This window comes from Hyperolius riggenbachi, chromosome 9, assembly GCF_040937935.1.
Source record: "Hyperolius riggenbachi isolate aHypRig1 chromosome 9, aHypRig1.pri, whole genome shotgun sequence".
NCBI classification, from domain to species: domain Eukaryota; kingdom Metazoa; phylum Chordata; class Amphibia; order Anura; family Hyperoliidae; genus Hyperolius; species Hyperolius riggenbachi.
In genome coordinates this window covers 26518170-26532034 of record NC_090654.1, presented here as the reverse complement: position 1 = coordinate 26532034, position 13865 = coordinate 26518170, and the positions used below count along the sequence as shown (strand labels likewise).

The window sequence follows — 13865 nt, the reverse complement described above, 5'->3', positions numbered from 1 at the left end:
CCCGTCTGGAGGAATGACAGCAGCTGATGGACTAGAGGATGTGTGGGGTCAAACTCGTGCTCTTTGGCGTAGGAAGTGAATACTCTCCAGATTCTTTGGTAGGACTGATTTGTTGTATGACTCCTAGATCTCAATAGAGTAGCAATTACTGAATCATCACAGCCTATTTGTTCCAGTTTCCTCCTTTCAATTTGTAGGCCATCAGTTTCAGCCGTGCTGGGTTGGGGTGGCTTACGGGACCTTGCATAAGGAGATCCTTGCTGATTGGGAGTCTTATCGGTTGACATGTCATCCTCTGAAGCACTATAGGGTACCAAGGCCTCTTGGGCCAGCATGGAAGAATTGCTATCAGTGTGACATCTTCCATTCTGAGTCTTAAGAGGAGACGGAGAATAAGAGGCACCGGTGGGTAGACATAAGCCAGCCGAAAGTTCCACGGCGCTACTAGTGCGTCTACATTCTCTGCTGCTGGTTCCTGATAACGGCTCAGGTATCTCCTGCATTTCGAGTTGCGTTCCGTCGCCATAAGATCCACTTCTGGGCTGCCCCAGTGCGCACAGATCATGTTGAAAACCCTGTGGTCTAGCGACCACTCGTTGTTCGATATGCGGGAACGACTTAGAAAATCCGGGATCACATTTTGGATTCCTGGAATGTGGACTGCTGAGAGGGCTTGAAGATTGCGAGAGGCGAAAGTGAAAATCTTCTCCACTTCCATCAGTAGCGAAATACTGCGCGTGCCTCCCTGGTTGCGTATATAGGCAACTGCTGTCACATTGTCCATCTTTAGGATCACTGATCGATGTTCCACTAGATGCAGAAAGTGATCGAGCGCACAGTAGGCCGCCCTCAGCTCTAACTTGTTCGCTGGCCAAGCCGGCATGTGAGGAAGCCACCGACCCTGCGCTATGTGACTCCCACATATCGCTCCCCATCCCTTGGTACTGGCATCTGTCGAGACGAGGATAGGGTGATCCTGTGTTAGCGGAAGAGAGCTCCCAATGTTGGTGTCTGAGAGCCACCATTTTAAGTCCTTTTTCGTGTGCCGGGATATCAGTATCGTCTGATTCAGAGATATCCCATTGCGCTAGGAAGCCCTGTTGTAGTGCTCTCATGTGCCAACGTGACCAGGGGATCATGGGTATAGTTGCGGACATTGTCCCCAATACCCTCATACATTCTCTCGCCTTCAGACGTCTGGAAAGAGCTACCTGGCGAACCCTCTGCTTCAGAACCGGTATTTTCTCTTCTGGAAGGCGCACCTCGTTTTGACTTGTACAGAATCTCGCTCCCAGATAGATGAGATCTTTCGTGGGCTCCAACTGACTTTTGCGAAAATTTATCCGCCAGCCAAAATCGGTGAATGTTTGAATCACGATCTGTCTGTGTTGAAGCATCTGATCTCTTGACTTCCCCAACAGTAGTATATGGTCGAGATAATGATAAGTGCGGATTCCCTGCTGTCGGAGTATGGCTATTATTTCTACTAACACCTTCGTGAATGTTCTTGGTGCGGTGTTTATGCCGAAGGGAAGGCATACAAATTGGAAATGGTCTCCCTCGATTGCGAATCGCAGAAATCTTTGAAATGATGGCTGAATAGGGACGTGTAAATACGCGTCCTCCAGATCGATAGAGAGTAAATAGTCGTCTTTTTCCACCATCGCGATAATGGTGTTCAGTGACTCCATCTTGAACTTCTCTAGTGCTATAAATGAGTTTAGGTACTTGAGATCTAGCACCGGCCTCCACTCTCCCGACTTTTTCTGCACAAAGAACAGGTTTGAGTAGAAACCTTTTCTCTGCTCGTGTGGAGGAACGTGAACTATTGCCTCTTTTTCTATGAGTCCTTGCACGTATTCCTGCAATATCTTTCTCTTCTCGGGTGACTTTGGTACCACTGTACGTCTGAAGAAGTTGAGGGGTGGTGTTTTCTTGAATGTCCAGAAATGCCCGGTAGTTACAGTCCTCAGAACCCAAGGAGAGGAAATCCTCTCTGACCAAATGCGAGAGAAGAGCTGAAGTCTTGCTCCCACCGGGCGTTCCTGGAGTATGCCACCGTCAAAAGGACTTCTTAGTGTTGGAAGAAGCCGGCGTAGACTTCGGCTTTTGAGACTTATTTAGGGTATATTGACCAGATTGCCAGTTACGCTTGAAGTTTTTCCCCGGTCTGTATGATCTTGCATTTCGATATCTGGCCGACTGAGATTGAGGTTGCTGTGTAAAGCCCTGTCTACTTGGGCGCCTGTCCTGTGGGATTAGGCCCGATTTTCCGCCCGTTACTTTACTTATGGCGGAGTCCATCTTCTCTCCGAATAATGTCTTTCCATCATACGGTATCTTACACCATAGCAATTTTGACGATGGGTCAGCGGACCAGGCTCTTATGGTGGCCACTAATGATCCAATCTTTTTCATCCAATCTTACCAAATCTATGTAGTAGAAAGGTAAATTGAGTGAATATACTGAATAGATACTTCAGGCAGTTACCTTATATTACATAGAAATGGTAAGATTGGATGAAAAAGATTGGATCATTAGTGGCCACCTTTAGCCAAAGCGCCCTCTTAGCCGTCACCGAGAAGAACATATTTCTGGATGGCGAACGTAATATATCTATGGAGGCCTCCCCCACAAAGTCTCCCGATAACTTGAGATCTTCGATTAGCGATAACATCGTCTCTTTATCTGCGTCTTCCAGTATTGCCTGTTCCAATCCATCGGACCAGTTGCGGATGGCTTTCCCTACAGACGTAAGGGCTATGGCGGGTTTGCAGATGCCGCCTGACATAGTGTAAATCTTTTTTAAGTCTAAGTCTAGCTTTCTTTCCAAAGTGTCCTTAAACGATATCGCATCGTCCAGGGGCAGTGTAATGTGCTTAGCTAGACGCATCACTGACGCGTCTACAGGCGGAGCAGAATCCAGCGGCCCCGTTGTTGACTCGGGCAGGGGGTACAACTTGGCCATTCTGTTCGTTAACGGAAGTCTCTTGTCTAACTTTTGCCACTCTTCAAGTATTATATCTTGAATCTCATCCATTACCGGAAAGGTGGATTTCTCCTTGCTAAGGTGTTTATAATAACGTTTCTTTGGTTTTTTCCCCTTATCAACCTCCTCTGGCTCTTCCCATTGAATCACCTCTTTCACCACCCTGACAAAAGGCTCTACAAAGGCAAAGTTGAATCCAACTTCATATTCCTCCTCCCCCGGATTTGGAAGTAGAAGGCCTGTCCTGGCCCTCATTCGACGGTTGTACCGCCATATTAGCCACAAAGTTCTCCAAGGAGTCTTGAACTGCCTTCTGAACTAACTCTGAGACATCCACTGGGGCTGGGTTATCTTCCTTTCCCAGCTCTTGGAAACAGTTGGCGCACACTAACTTATTAGGCATCACTGGTTGTGCGCAGGCCCAGCAGGCTTTTGTATTCCCCCTGTCTGAGGGAGACCTTGATCTTGATCTATGCGATCTGCTCGATTTGCTGTGCTTTGATTTCTTCTTATGTGACTTGTCCCTGGAATGCGATCTTTCCTTAGAGCGCCTTCTGGAAGGGTGCGAGGATCTTCTCTTATCTCGTCCCCGAGAGCTGGTGAAAAAAATGACAATAGGATAGGATTATCCCAGATCCCTTGAGAATCTTCTTACTTACCCATCTTCCCCCCCTTACCTATCATATTGCTGGTCTTTTGTGGGCTTGCGAGCATCCATAAGCACGGCCACCAAGAAAATACAGCAGCACGCTAGAAAGGATAGAGAGAGAGCCCTATAATAACTGTAACCAGAATGCTAATAGATATCACAGTGACAGAGCATCATGGTGTACGACGTCACAACACCGACCTGAATCCACAGAGCGTGGTGGGTGATATATTCCTCCTCCGCGCGGAACACCGAAACCAGGGTCTCCCAGCCGCCATGGCGCTCTGCCGCTGTTGCCCTATATGACTGTTGCTTGCGTCATAGCGGCGCGACGCCCGCGTCATCGCTGCGCCGCCCTTCCACATCCAATGCGCACGAAGGTGAAGATCCGTCCGTGCGTTCCACTACTAGCCGGAAGGGGCGGGACAGTACAAGCAAGCCCGAGCCTGGCTGGAACGCACGCCGAGAGCGGCTAGAGAAGCCAGAATGCAGGGAGGAATAGGACGCAGCCCAGCCGAGCTATTAGCCCGGAGCAGGTAACTTAAATTATTTGGCACCAGTACCCTAAGTACCTTTAGTACTTGCTGGGGCAGGGCAAGGCGAGAGCAGCTGAACGGACCCCCTAAGTCCAGCAGACTGGGGGCCAGAGAAGAGCCTTAACTCTATTAGAGATTGTGCGGCCTCTCACAGGATTTAGACCTGTACAAAATCCCACAAAAATCTTATGTGGTTGGTAAGGGGGTTAAAAATAAAAAAGTTCCTGCAGAGTAAAAAAAAAACCCTGCCAGTCCTATGAGGTGAGTGGACCAGAAAAAAAGACACATGGGCGGGGGAGTGGAAAACACTTATAGGTAACAGGTCCTATGGGGTATAGGGGGCGGGCCAATACCCGTAGTGCTGCCATGGAGGCTTGGGGAAAGGCCTTATTACAGTTTGTGCCTTTTTTCTGAGCTGCCAAATGGGACAGGAATAAGTCCTTAAAGAGGAGCTGTCAGCCATACTATCTCAGAAAAACCCACATATGTAAGTAGATAAATACTTGCTCCACTTACATAGCATATGTATTGCACTGTCCACAGTTTGATTTTAGTGATTTTTCAACAGTAAAATAAGAGAAAATCCTTCTTGGCATTTCCCATTTTAAGTGTGGTTATTTTGAAGCCAATCCTAATGTCATTTCTTCCCTTACCTCCTCTGCCTGATTGTGTATGCATTGCCCACTCTTCACTATAGAAAGTGCATTGTCTCAGCATGAGAAATATTGGCTAATCAGAGAGGAACAGAGGTGTGGGAGGGGGAAACAGGAGGGGAAGAGGCTTCAGCCAATCAGGCTGCATTAGTTAAGTTTGATGGGAAGTAGAGAAGCAAAAAAGGACAACCCAGCATGCCCTGCAACTTCCTTTTTGTGTACCAAATTTTTGTGTGTGCCAATAAGTCAGGTAAACTGGGGAATGATCATTTATCAACAAGAAAAGTAATAGTGATTTTAACTTTTGGACTGCCTGATTAGCATCCTTATTACTTGTTTACCAGATAAAAATAAATAATTGATTTTTGATTTTATGCCCGACAGTTACACTTTTAAACTGGACCCTCTACCTTCCACTTATTGGTCTTATTATAGGCAGGATGGCAACAAGTAAGACATAAAAACTTGCCCAAACTGGAGGAATTTTTATCATTTCACAACCTTTTGATTTTTTCGTGAGATATAATAAATGACCTGTTTACCTCACAATCTGCCAGCTGTGAAATATCACTTTTGGGTGGAGACCCTGTAGCGAAGCAGAGACTGGAATGCGGTAACAGTAGTACCTGTGATTAGGTTGCACAATGGCTCACAGGCAGGATGCATGCTGGGTAAGGACGTGTAGCTGTGAGGGGGCAGCGTATGAGAAGGGCTGGCTGCTGGTGAGGCTTTGGCTGCTGTGTACACAGGTGCTGGGAGAATGGGGGCGGCCATTATATCAGAATCACAGACAATACCATCAAGAACACAGAGTAAAATAGGCCTTTTGTGCCTTGTAATATAATCTCTATGTGTCACTCAATGGGAACTTGCATGACAAAAGATCCCCGCTAGTGTGTGCCAGCCTGCCCTGCCTGGGAAAATGTACCTGCCCCCCTCCCCACCTCACATTCCTCTCCAGTGGGGTCACAGACCCAACTGTACATCTGTGCAGTGACAGTACACTACGAGTACACAGCCATTATCCAACTGTACATCCACAAATACTGCCATTTGGTGACAACTGTGACGCCAGCTTTGTACATCTCCTCACTAGTTTCCAGATACCAACTCCACCACAATCTTTCTATGTAAATATATATTTCTCTACTGAAAATGTGTTTTAATTGACTCTAAAGTTTATTCCCATCCTTTAAATTGATTTATTACTAATTTTAAAATGTTAATATGAAGGAAAATGAACCAGGATAGAAAGGACCAGTGTGGTTTGAATTATAAAACAAAATGTTTTTCTTATTAACTCTTTATGGTGTGCGTGACTAGGGGTGTGATGGGGGCGTGATCAGGGGTGTGGCAGGGGCATGGCTTAAAGGGATACTGTAGGGGGGGTCAGGGGAAAATGAGTTGAACTTACCCGGGGCTTCTAATGGTCCCCCGCAGACATCCTGTGTTGGCGCAGCCACTCACCGATGCTCTGGCCCCGCCTCCGGTTCACTTCTGGAATTTCAGACTTTAAAGTCAGAAAACCACTGCGCCTGCGTTGTCGTGTCCTCGATCCCGCTGATGTCATCAAGAGCGCACAGCACAGGCCCAGTATGGTCTGTGTCTGCGCAGTACACTCCTGGTGACATCAGAGGGAGCGAGGACACGGGCGTGCAGGCGCAGTGGTTTTCTGACTTTAAAGTCAGAAATTCCAGAAGTGAACTGGAGGCGGGGCCGGAGCATTGGGGAGTGGCTGCAACAACACAAGATGTTTGTGAGGGACCATTAGAAGCCCCGGGTAAGTTCAGCTCATTTTCCCCCGACCCCCCCTACAGTATCCCTTTAAGTGTCCCTCTTTCTCATCTCAAAAAGTTGGGCGGTATGTCTATCTACCTATACATCTATTTTACAGAAAGTTATGCCAGGTTTTCCAATCCCTTATGCTGGGTACACACGTTGCGTTTCCGCGCTGATGCGCCGCTCGATTCGCGTCGATTCGATTATTTCCAACATGTCCGATTCACTGGATCGATGGATTTTTAGGTCGATTTGCCATACTTTACATGGCATTCGATCTAAAAATAATCGAAATGCGCTCGGAAATGCTCGGAAATAATTGAATCGACGCGAATCGAGCACCGCATCGAACGCGGAATCGCGACGTGTGTACCCAGCATTAGTCACTCCAATTTAAGCAGTAAATTGCCAATATAGAGCAGTGTTAGGAACACAAGCGGCCAAAAGAAGGAAAAGTAGCATGGCCAGGTGCATGATTGGCTCCGTGTATTTAGCAGGGGGGTTGGGGAACAGGTATTGGGCATTTTGGGCACATTTTGCACAGCAGAAGAAGCAGCAGTACTCGACCGTATTAGCTGAAAATATAATTATTATTTAGTATTTATATAAATAAAGTATTTATATATATATATATATATTTATAGCACTGACATCTTCCGCAGCGCTGTACAGAGTATATTGTCTTGTCACTAACTGTCCCTCAGAGGGCCTCATAATCGAATCCCTACCATAGTCTTATGTCTATGTATGTGTTGTGTAGCGTATGTAAGGGCTGGTGCACACCAAGAGTGCTTCTGAGTGCTTTAAAAAGCGCTTGGCTAATGTATTTGACTGGGATGGAGCACACCAGAGTGATGTGATTTTCTGCCAAACGGAAACGCAGGTCCGGCAGCATTTCTGAGGCGATTCAGCCTCAATTTTAAGTAGAGGAAAGTGGAAAATCGCTTTAAGAGATGCTAGATCAGAGCGATTTTCCAAGCGTTTTTGTTGCAAAACCAGTACACTAGCAGTTGTACTGCACCTAAAAAAGCAAATTTATAAAAAAATAAAAAAAAAAGCTATCAAAAAATCGCCAGGTGTAAATAGAAAATCGCCAGGCAAATGGCTAGAATCGCCTTGAAAAATCACTTCTAAAAGTGCTGATCATTTTGCGATTACGCTAGTGCTTTTAGGTGTGCACTGGCCCTAACACAGTATAGGGCCAATTTAGGAGCAGCCAGTTAACTTATCTTTATGTTTTTGGGATGTGGGAGGAAACCAGAGTGGCTGGAGGAAACCCATACAGACACAAGGAGAACATACAGACAGGGCCGGTTTAAGCAACAATGGGGCCCCAGGACAAAATAAACCTGGGGGGCCCCCCCAACATATACCCCGGAACAAAAATCGGCATTAGGGGACCTTTTTTGCAGCTGGTATAGTCAGGGTGTGAAGTCCCAATCGGTCGGAGCTCCACATTCTGACTATCCCAGCCTGCATGGGGGACAATGGGTTAAAAAGTTTCAGGAGGGGGGACCCTACATAATTTAAAAAAAAAAAAAATTCCCACACTCTAAACATAAAAAAAGATTGGGAAAAATAGGAAAAAATGCCAGGAATCTTCACACAGCCATATTGCGGCTGTATAGCAATCCCTGGCCAAAGCGCTGCGGCTGCGTATAGACCCCCTGGAAACCCCGTCAGGAAATTTATTGCGCTTTCGTTTGATGCATGTAAAATTACACTACCGTTAGGTTTGCTACTAAAAGTTACATTTACCGCATTTAAAACTATACTTTTTTCCTTCTAAACTTTAAAATCGATTTTCTCAAAAACTATAAGGTCTTTTTGAAAAATTGTTTTTTCCTCTTATTCCTAATGATCTCCTTAACATATCCTGCAAATTTAGGGTTTCTAGCATTTAAGGTGGATTTGCTATTAACCATTAAAGTTGGCAGGTTTTTAAATGTGTTTTTTTTTCCTTTGAAACTTTAAAATCGATTTTTCTCAAAAACTATAAGGCCGATTTGAAAATTTTTTTTTCCTCTTGTAGCCACTGGGGGCCCCTACAAGCTCTGGGGCCCTGGGGCAGCTGCCTACTTTGCCTTAATGGTAGCGCCGGCCCTGCATACAGACTCCTTGCAGATGTTGACTTGGCTGGCGTTCGAACAGGGGACCCAGCGCTGCAAGGCAAGTGTGCTAACCACTACGCCACCGTGTACCACAGAGAACTATCCTGACACTGCAGCTGCCACAGCTGCCTCACAAAGCAAAATGGCCACCAGGACTACAGTATACAGTATACTGCCACAATCCACTGCCACAATCCACTGCACAGGTGGTGAGTTTACAAATGCCTGTAGTATAGTTTACTTGATTCAGAGGCCCTGTAGTGACATATAGCAGAATGTAATACATTATTTGGGATACCTAAGTTTATGTTAATTTTCCTGGGTTCCACATATAGCTATACACTTCCTATAGCTATATATTGCTGTATGTCGTATGCAGGCCTCCCCTCCCAGTGATCTATAGCCTGGGCTGTTTGACTATGCAGAATGTTTCTCCCATTACACTCAGGGACACCAAGTGTTATTTCTACTGGCTTTGGAACCAGGGCCGGATTTCTGGGAAGGCCAGAGAGGCTATGGCGATAAAAATCAGCAGGGCGCAGGACTTGGAGAGATAAGGGGTCACAAAAGTACATCACCTCTCCTGCTTTGCTCTGGTCTGCCTGAATTCCAGAGATCCCTGCATCTCTCTCACTTGGAACACACAGTGAACAAACATTCCATAGTGAAGCACCTGGCAGCAGTAAAGACGTCACCACCTGTGATAGGTTTCAGGATGTAAATCAGGGTATGGGGAGGTTTTTCCAATGGGCAAACACTGACTAAATTATTTATGAATAAATATATAGTTAAGTATGAGCAATTTTAATGTTATGTTAATGTTACATTCACTAAAGCTCCTCTTCAAGAACGTTACCCAGCACACAATAAATGCAGGGAAAACATGGTCTACCGCATTAAAACAAAACTGTGTGTGCTTTAAGGAGTTAAAAAATAAAAAAAATCTCCATGTAAATAAGGCCTTATAGACCTTATAGTTTCCATTGCCATACACGCCTTTCCTGGGAGAATTCTTATCAGATGGCGCCCTCTAGTGACGGTATGAGTAATTTCACCCTTCACCTTACAAGACTTCACCTTACAACATTTTCAGGACCAGTGCACACCAAAACCTCTAGCAGATTCGCAAAACACTAGAGGTTTTTGAAGCAGGTTTTCAGAGCGATTCTAGGCATGTTTAGGGCCCCATTCACACTAGAGCCTTTTGCCGGCGATTTCGGCAAAAAGCTCAAATGCTAGCGTTTTTGAAAGCGCTAGTGCTATAATACCCTACGGGCCTGTTCTTACTTGGGCGATTTGTGTAAATTGCCAGCGATTAACACAAATTGCCAAACGCTTAGGCTGCACCATTTTCAGACGATTTCCCAGCGATCGCCTTTCAGTGCTATAGAAGCGCTAAACGCGATCGCGGGAAAATTGCTGCAGTGTCCACTGATTTTTTTTTTTTTCCACGTGAAATCACTCCTGCAATTTTGCGCTTTCAAGTGTGAATGGGCCCTTAGGGCCCTTTTCCACTAGCGCGTTTGCGCTGGCCGAATCGTAAAGTCGCAAACCGCTAGCGATTTTACAATCGCTACGGTTTGCTTTTTAACATAGGAATCGCGGTAGGTCATTTCCACTACCGCGATTCGTTTTTGACGGGAACGCGAACGCGCGGCAGAGCGATATTTGCCGCGATTTTGCTATGCAGTGCATAGCATAGCAAAATCGCGGCCGCAAACGTCGGGAAATCGGCGGAATTGCGATTCAGCAATCGCTAGCGTTCAGCGTGAACGCTAGCGACTGCTAGTGGAAAAGGGCCCTTAGAGAGGTTTTCTAAACATGCCTAGCATTTTTTGGAGCGTTTTTGGTGTAGTAGATTACATATATTGTTACAGTAAAAGCTGTTACTGAACAGCTTCTGTAAGAAAACTGCCTGGAAAACAGCTCTGAACTGGCGTTTTTCAGAGCGGTTTTCCACTTTTCTATACTTTACATTGAGGCAGAAACGCCTCAGAAATATGAAAAATGCTGCAGCCCCCGAGTTTCCATTTGTGGAAAAAACGAGCCGCTCTGGTGTGCACCAGCCCATTCACTTTCATTAGCCAAGTGGTTTTCCTCCTGCAAGCGTTTTAAAAAACGCTTCAGAACCTGGTGTGCACCAGCCCATATTGCGCTTTTCCCCTGGCAAACCCGAAGCACCAAGGCTGGATTTATACTTTGTATGCCATTAGGCCAAGTATGTTGTGGTTCCCTTTCCATGTACAGCAGCAACCCTCCCATTCCATGTGCAGCCCCCTCTTCCATGTGTAACATCCATGTACAGCAGCCCCTCCCATTCCATATGCATCACCCCCTTCCATGTGTAGCCCCTCCCATTCCATGTGCAGCCCCCTCTTCCATGTGTACCATCCATGTACAGCAGCAACCCTCCCATTCCATGTGCAGCCCCCTCTTTCATGTGTAACATCCATGTACAGCAGCCCCTCCCATTCCATATGCATCACCCCCTTCCATGTGTAGCCCCTCCCATTCCATGTGCAGCCCCCTCTTCCATGTGTACCATCCATGTACAGCAGCAACCCTCCCATTCCATGTGCATCACCCCCTTCCATGTGTAACATCCATGTACAGCAGCCCCTCCCATTCCATATGCATCACCCCCTTCCATGTGTAACATCCATGTACAGCAGCCCCTCCCATTCCATATGCATCACCCCCTTCCATGTGTAACATCCATGTACAGCAGCTCCTCCCATTCCATGTGCAGCCCCCTCTACCATTTCTAACATTCATGTACAACAACCCCCCTCCCATTCCTTGCACGAACCATTCTTCCATGTGTAACATCCATGTACAGCAGCCCCTCCCATTCCATATGCATCACCCCCTTCCATGTGTAGCCCCTCCCATTCCATGTGCAGCCCCCTCTTCCATGTGTAACATCCATGTACAGCAGCAACCCTCCCATTCCATGTGCAGCCCCCTCTTTCATGTGTAACATCCATGTACAGCAGCCCCTCCCATTCCATATGCATCACCCCCTTCCATGTGTAACATCCATGTACAGCAGCTCCTCCCATTCCATGTGCAGCCCCCTCTACCATTTCTAACATTCATGTACAACAACCCCCTCCCATTCCTTGCACGAACCATTCTTCCATGTGTAACATCCATGTACAGTAGCCCCCCCCCCCCCCCCCCCCAGGCCTGGAGAGAGTCTCAGGGCCTGGTGGATGCTAGTCTCCACCAAATCTTACTAAAATAGTCAGCTGACCATCAGAGGTGAGCAAAAACTGCTATCTTGCCCGGAGACCCATTTCACCTGATACTGGCATGTTGGTATCATTAGAGAGATCGCATGAAAACAAATTAAAGCGACCCAAACCAAACATTTTTTTTAAATCAAAATATTTAGTTGTACCCCTCTGACACATACAAAGATAAATAAATACTCCTTCAAGCCTATGAGCATTTCAGTGCATGCTTTTCACCCTTCGCTTTGCATAACGAGGTTATACAGGTGGCAGCCATTAGCAATTCCTCCTTTGCTGGACCCCTCCTACTTCACCAGTTTGCTGGATTCTGTCCCGGCAATATGAAAGGAAGGGAGGGGTTCCTCCAATAAATGTAAAATATTTTATATTTGTCATCATGCAGCTGAAAAAAGGCTGCTATATATTATTATAATTTAGAAGATATATTTTATTTCTGAAATCTTGTATTTTTTTATAAAATGTGGTTTAAAGTACTAGGAGACCATTTATGTAAACTAGGCAATAGGCACATTCACTGGTGTTATTTCTCAGCATATTCACCCCTGCCAAATGTTGTAATGTAGACAGGCAACAACTTTCATGCCCAGACTGTGTGCATGCTAATCGGCCTCAAGATGGCACTGTGTATTTAGTGACTGTGTACTTAGTGACTGTGCATTGTGACTAGAGGTGTAATGAATGACTGGAACTATGATGAAGGCGTGTCTGGAGGTGTGTTGCTTGTGCAGTTGGTGCAAGAAGAGAATTGCGGTTGCAATGTGCAGGAGGGTCATGGGAAGCAAGATCGAGAGGCTTCCCTCTCCTTAGAAAAGTACAGATATTTGCTTTTTGATGCCTCAGGTTCTCTTTAAAGAGAACCAGAGATGAAGCAACCTCATGTATTTTACCTTATAAATCAGTGGGAACATGACAGTAAACACCTAATCTGCTCTTTGTTACATTGTTCTCTGTTTAATTTGCCTGTTATCACCTCTAAGATAAGAATCCCGACTAAGCAGTCGGTCTGGCTTTGCTACAGAATAATTATAGCTGAGACTGTGTTCTTTGCTGTCTTCAAGTCCAAGCCTGCCCCCTGCTAGCTTTGCTCAGGAATCATTATAGCTGAGTCATTATAGCAAAGCCAGAATCAATGCTCAGTCCGGGATTCTTATCTCAGCTAGATAACAGACACTTTTAGCAGTGAGGATGGAACAGAGAGCATGGTAAATGTTTTCTCTAATGTTCCCACTGATTTCTATGGTAAAATACACAAGGGTGCTTCGTCTCTGGTTCCCTTTAAAGGACTCCCGAGGTGAAATAGTAAAGCAATCTTTACTTACCAGGGTCTTCTTCCAGCCCCTAGAGGTTCCCTTGCCGAAGCTCCGGTGCTCCCTGGTGTTCCACTGGCCGCCCGCAAAGCTCGCCGACTCATCAGCGTGTTGGTGCTTCTGCACAGGTGCAGTACACGCCCGCCAACACTGTCACGCATGCACACACCAGCGGGACACCAGGGAGCACCGGAGCTGCGGCGAGGGAACCGGAAGACTTCTACAGGCTGGAAGAAGCTCCAGGTAAGTAAAACTACTTTACTATTTCACTTCGGGAGTCCTTTAACCACTTCACCCGCAGTCTATTTTACCCTTACTGCCAAGAGCCATTTTCCCCTGTCAGCACTCCTCCCATCATTCATTTGGCCATAACTTTATCACTGCTTATCACACCTAAATGATCTATATCTTTTTTTTGGGGGGGTGGGGGCACAAATTAGGCTTTATGTGGGCAATTCTTGTTTTCAGTAATTAAGTTATTTTATATGCATATTATACGGAAAAGCGTGGAAAAAAGTAAAAAAAAAAAAAATACACGATTTTCTCCAATTCCATCCCTTATAGTTTTGAGAATAATGCTCCT

The 13865-nt window shown here is 46.0% G+C and overlaps 1 protein-coding gene and 1 long non-coding RNA gene across 2 annotated transcripts in view; one reads left to right on the top strand and one right to left on the bottom strand.

Annotated features, from left to right (window-relative positions):
- Positions 1-13865, top strand: part of LOC137532083 (uncharacterized) — a 191613-nt gene that overhangs the window by 28186 nt on the left and 149562 nt on the right. The gene's annotated exons all lie outside the window — the stretch shown is intronic.
- Positions 1-13865, bottom strand: part of ANKRD35 (ankyrin repeat domain 35) — a 165517-nt gene that overhangs the window by 140984 nt on the left and 10668 nt on the right. The gene's annotated exons all lie outside the window — the stretch shown is intronic.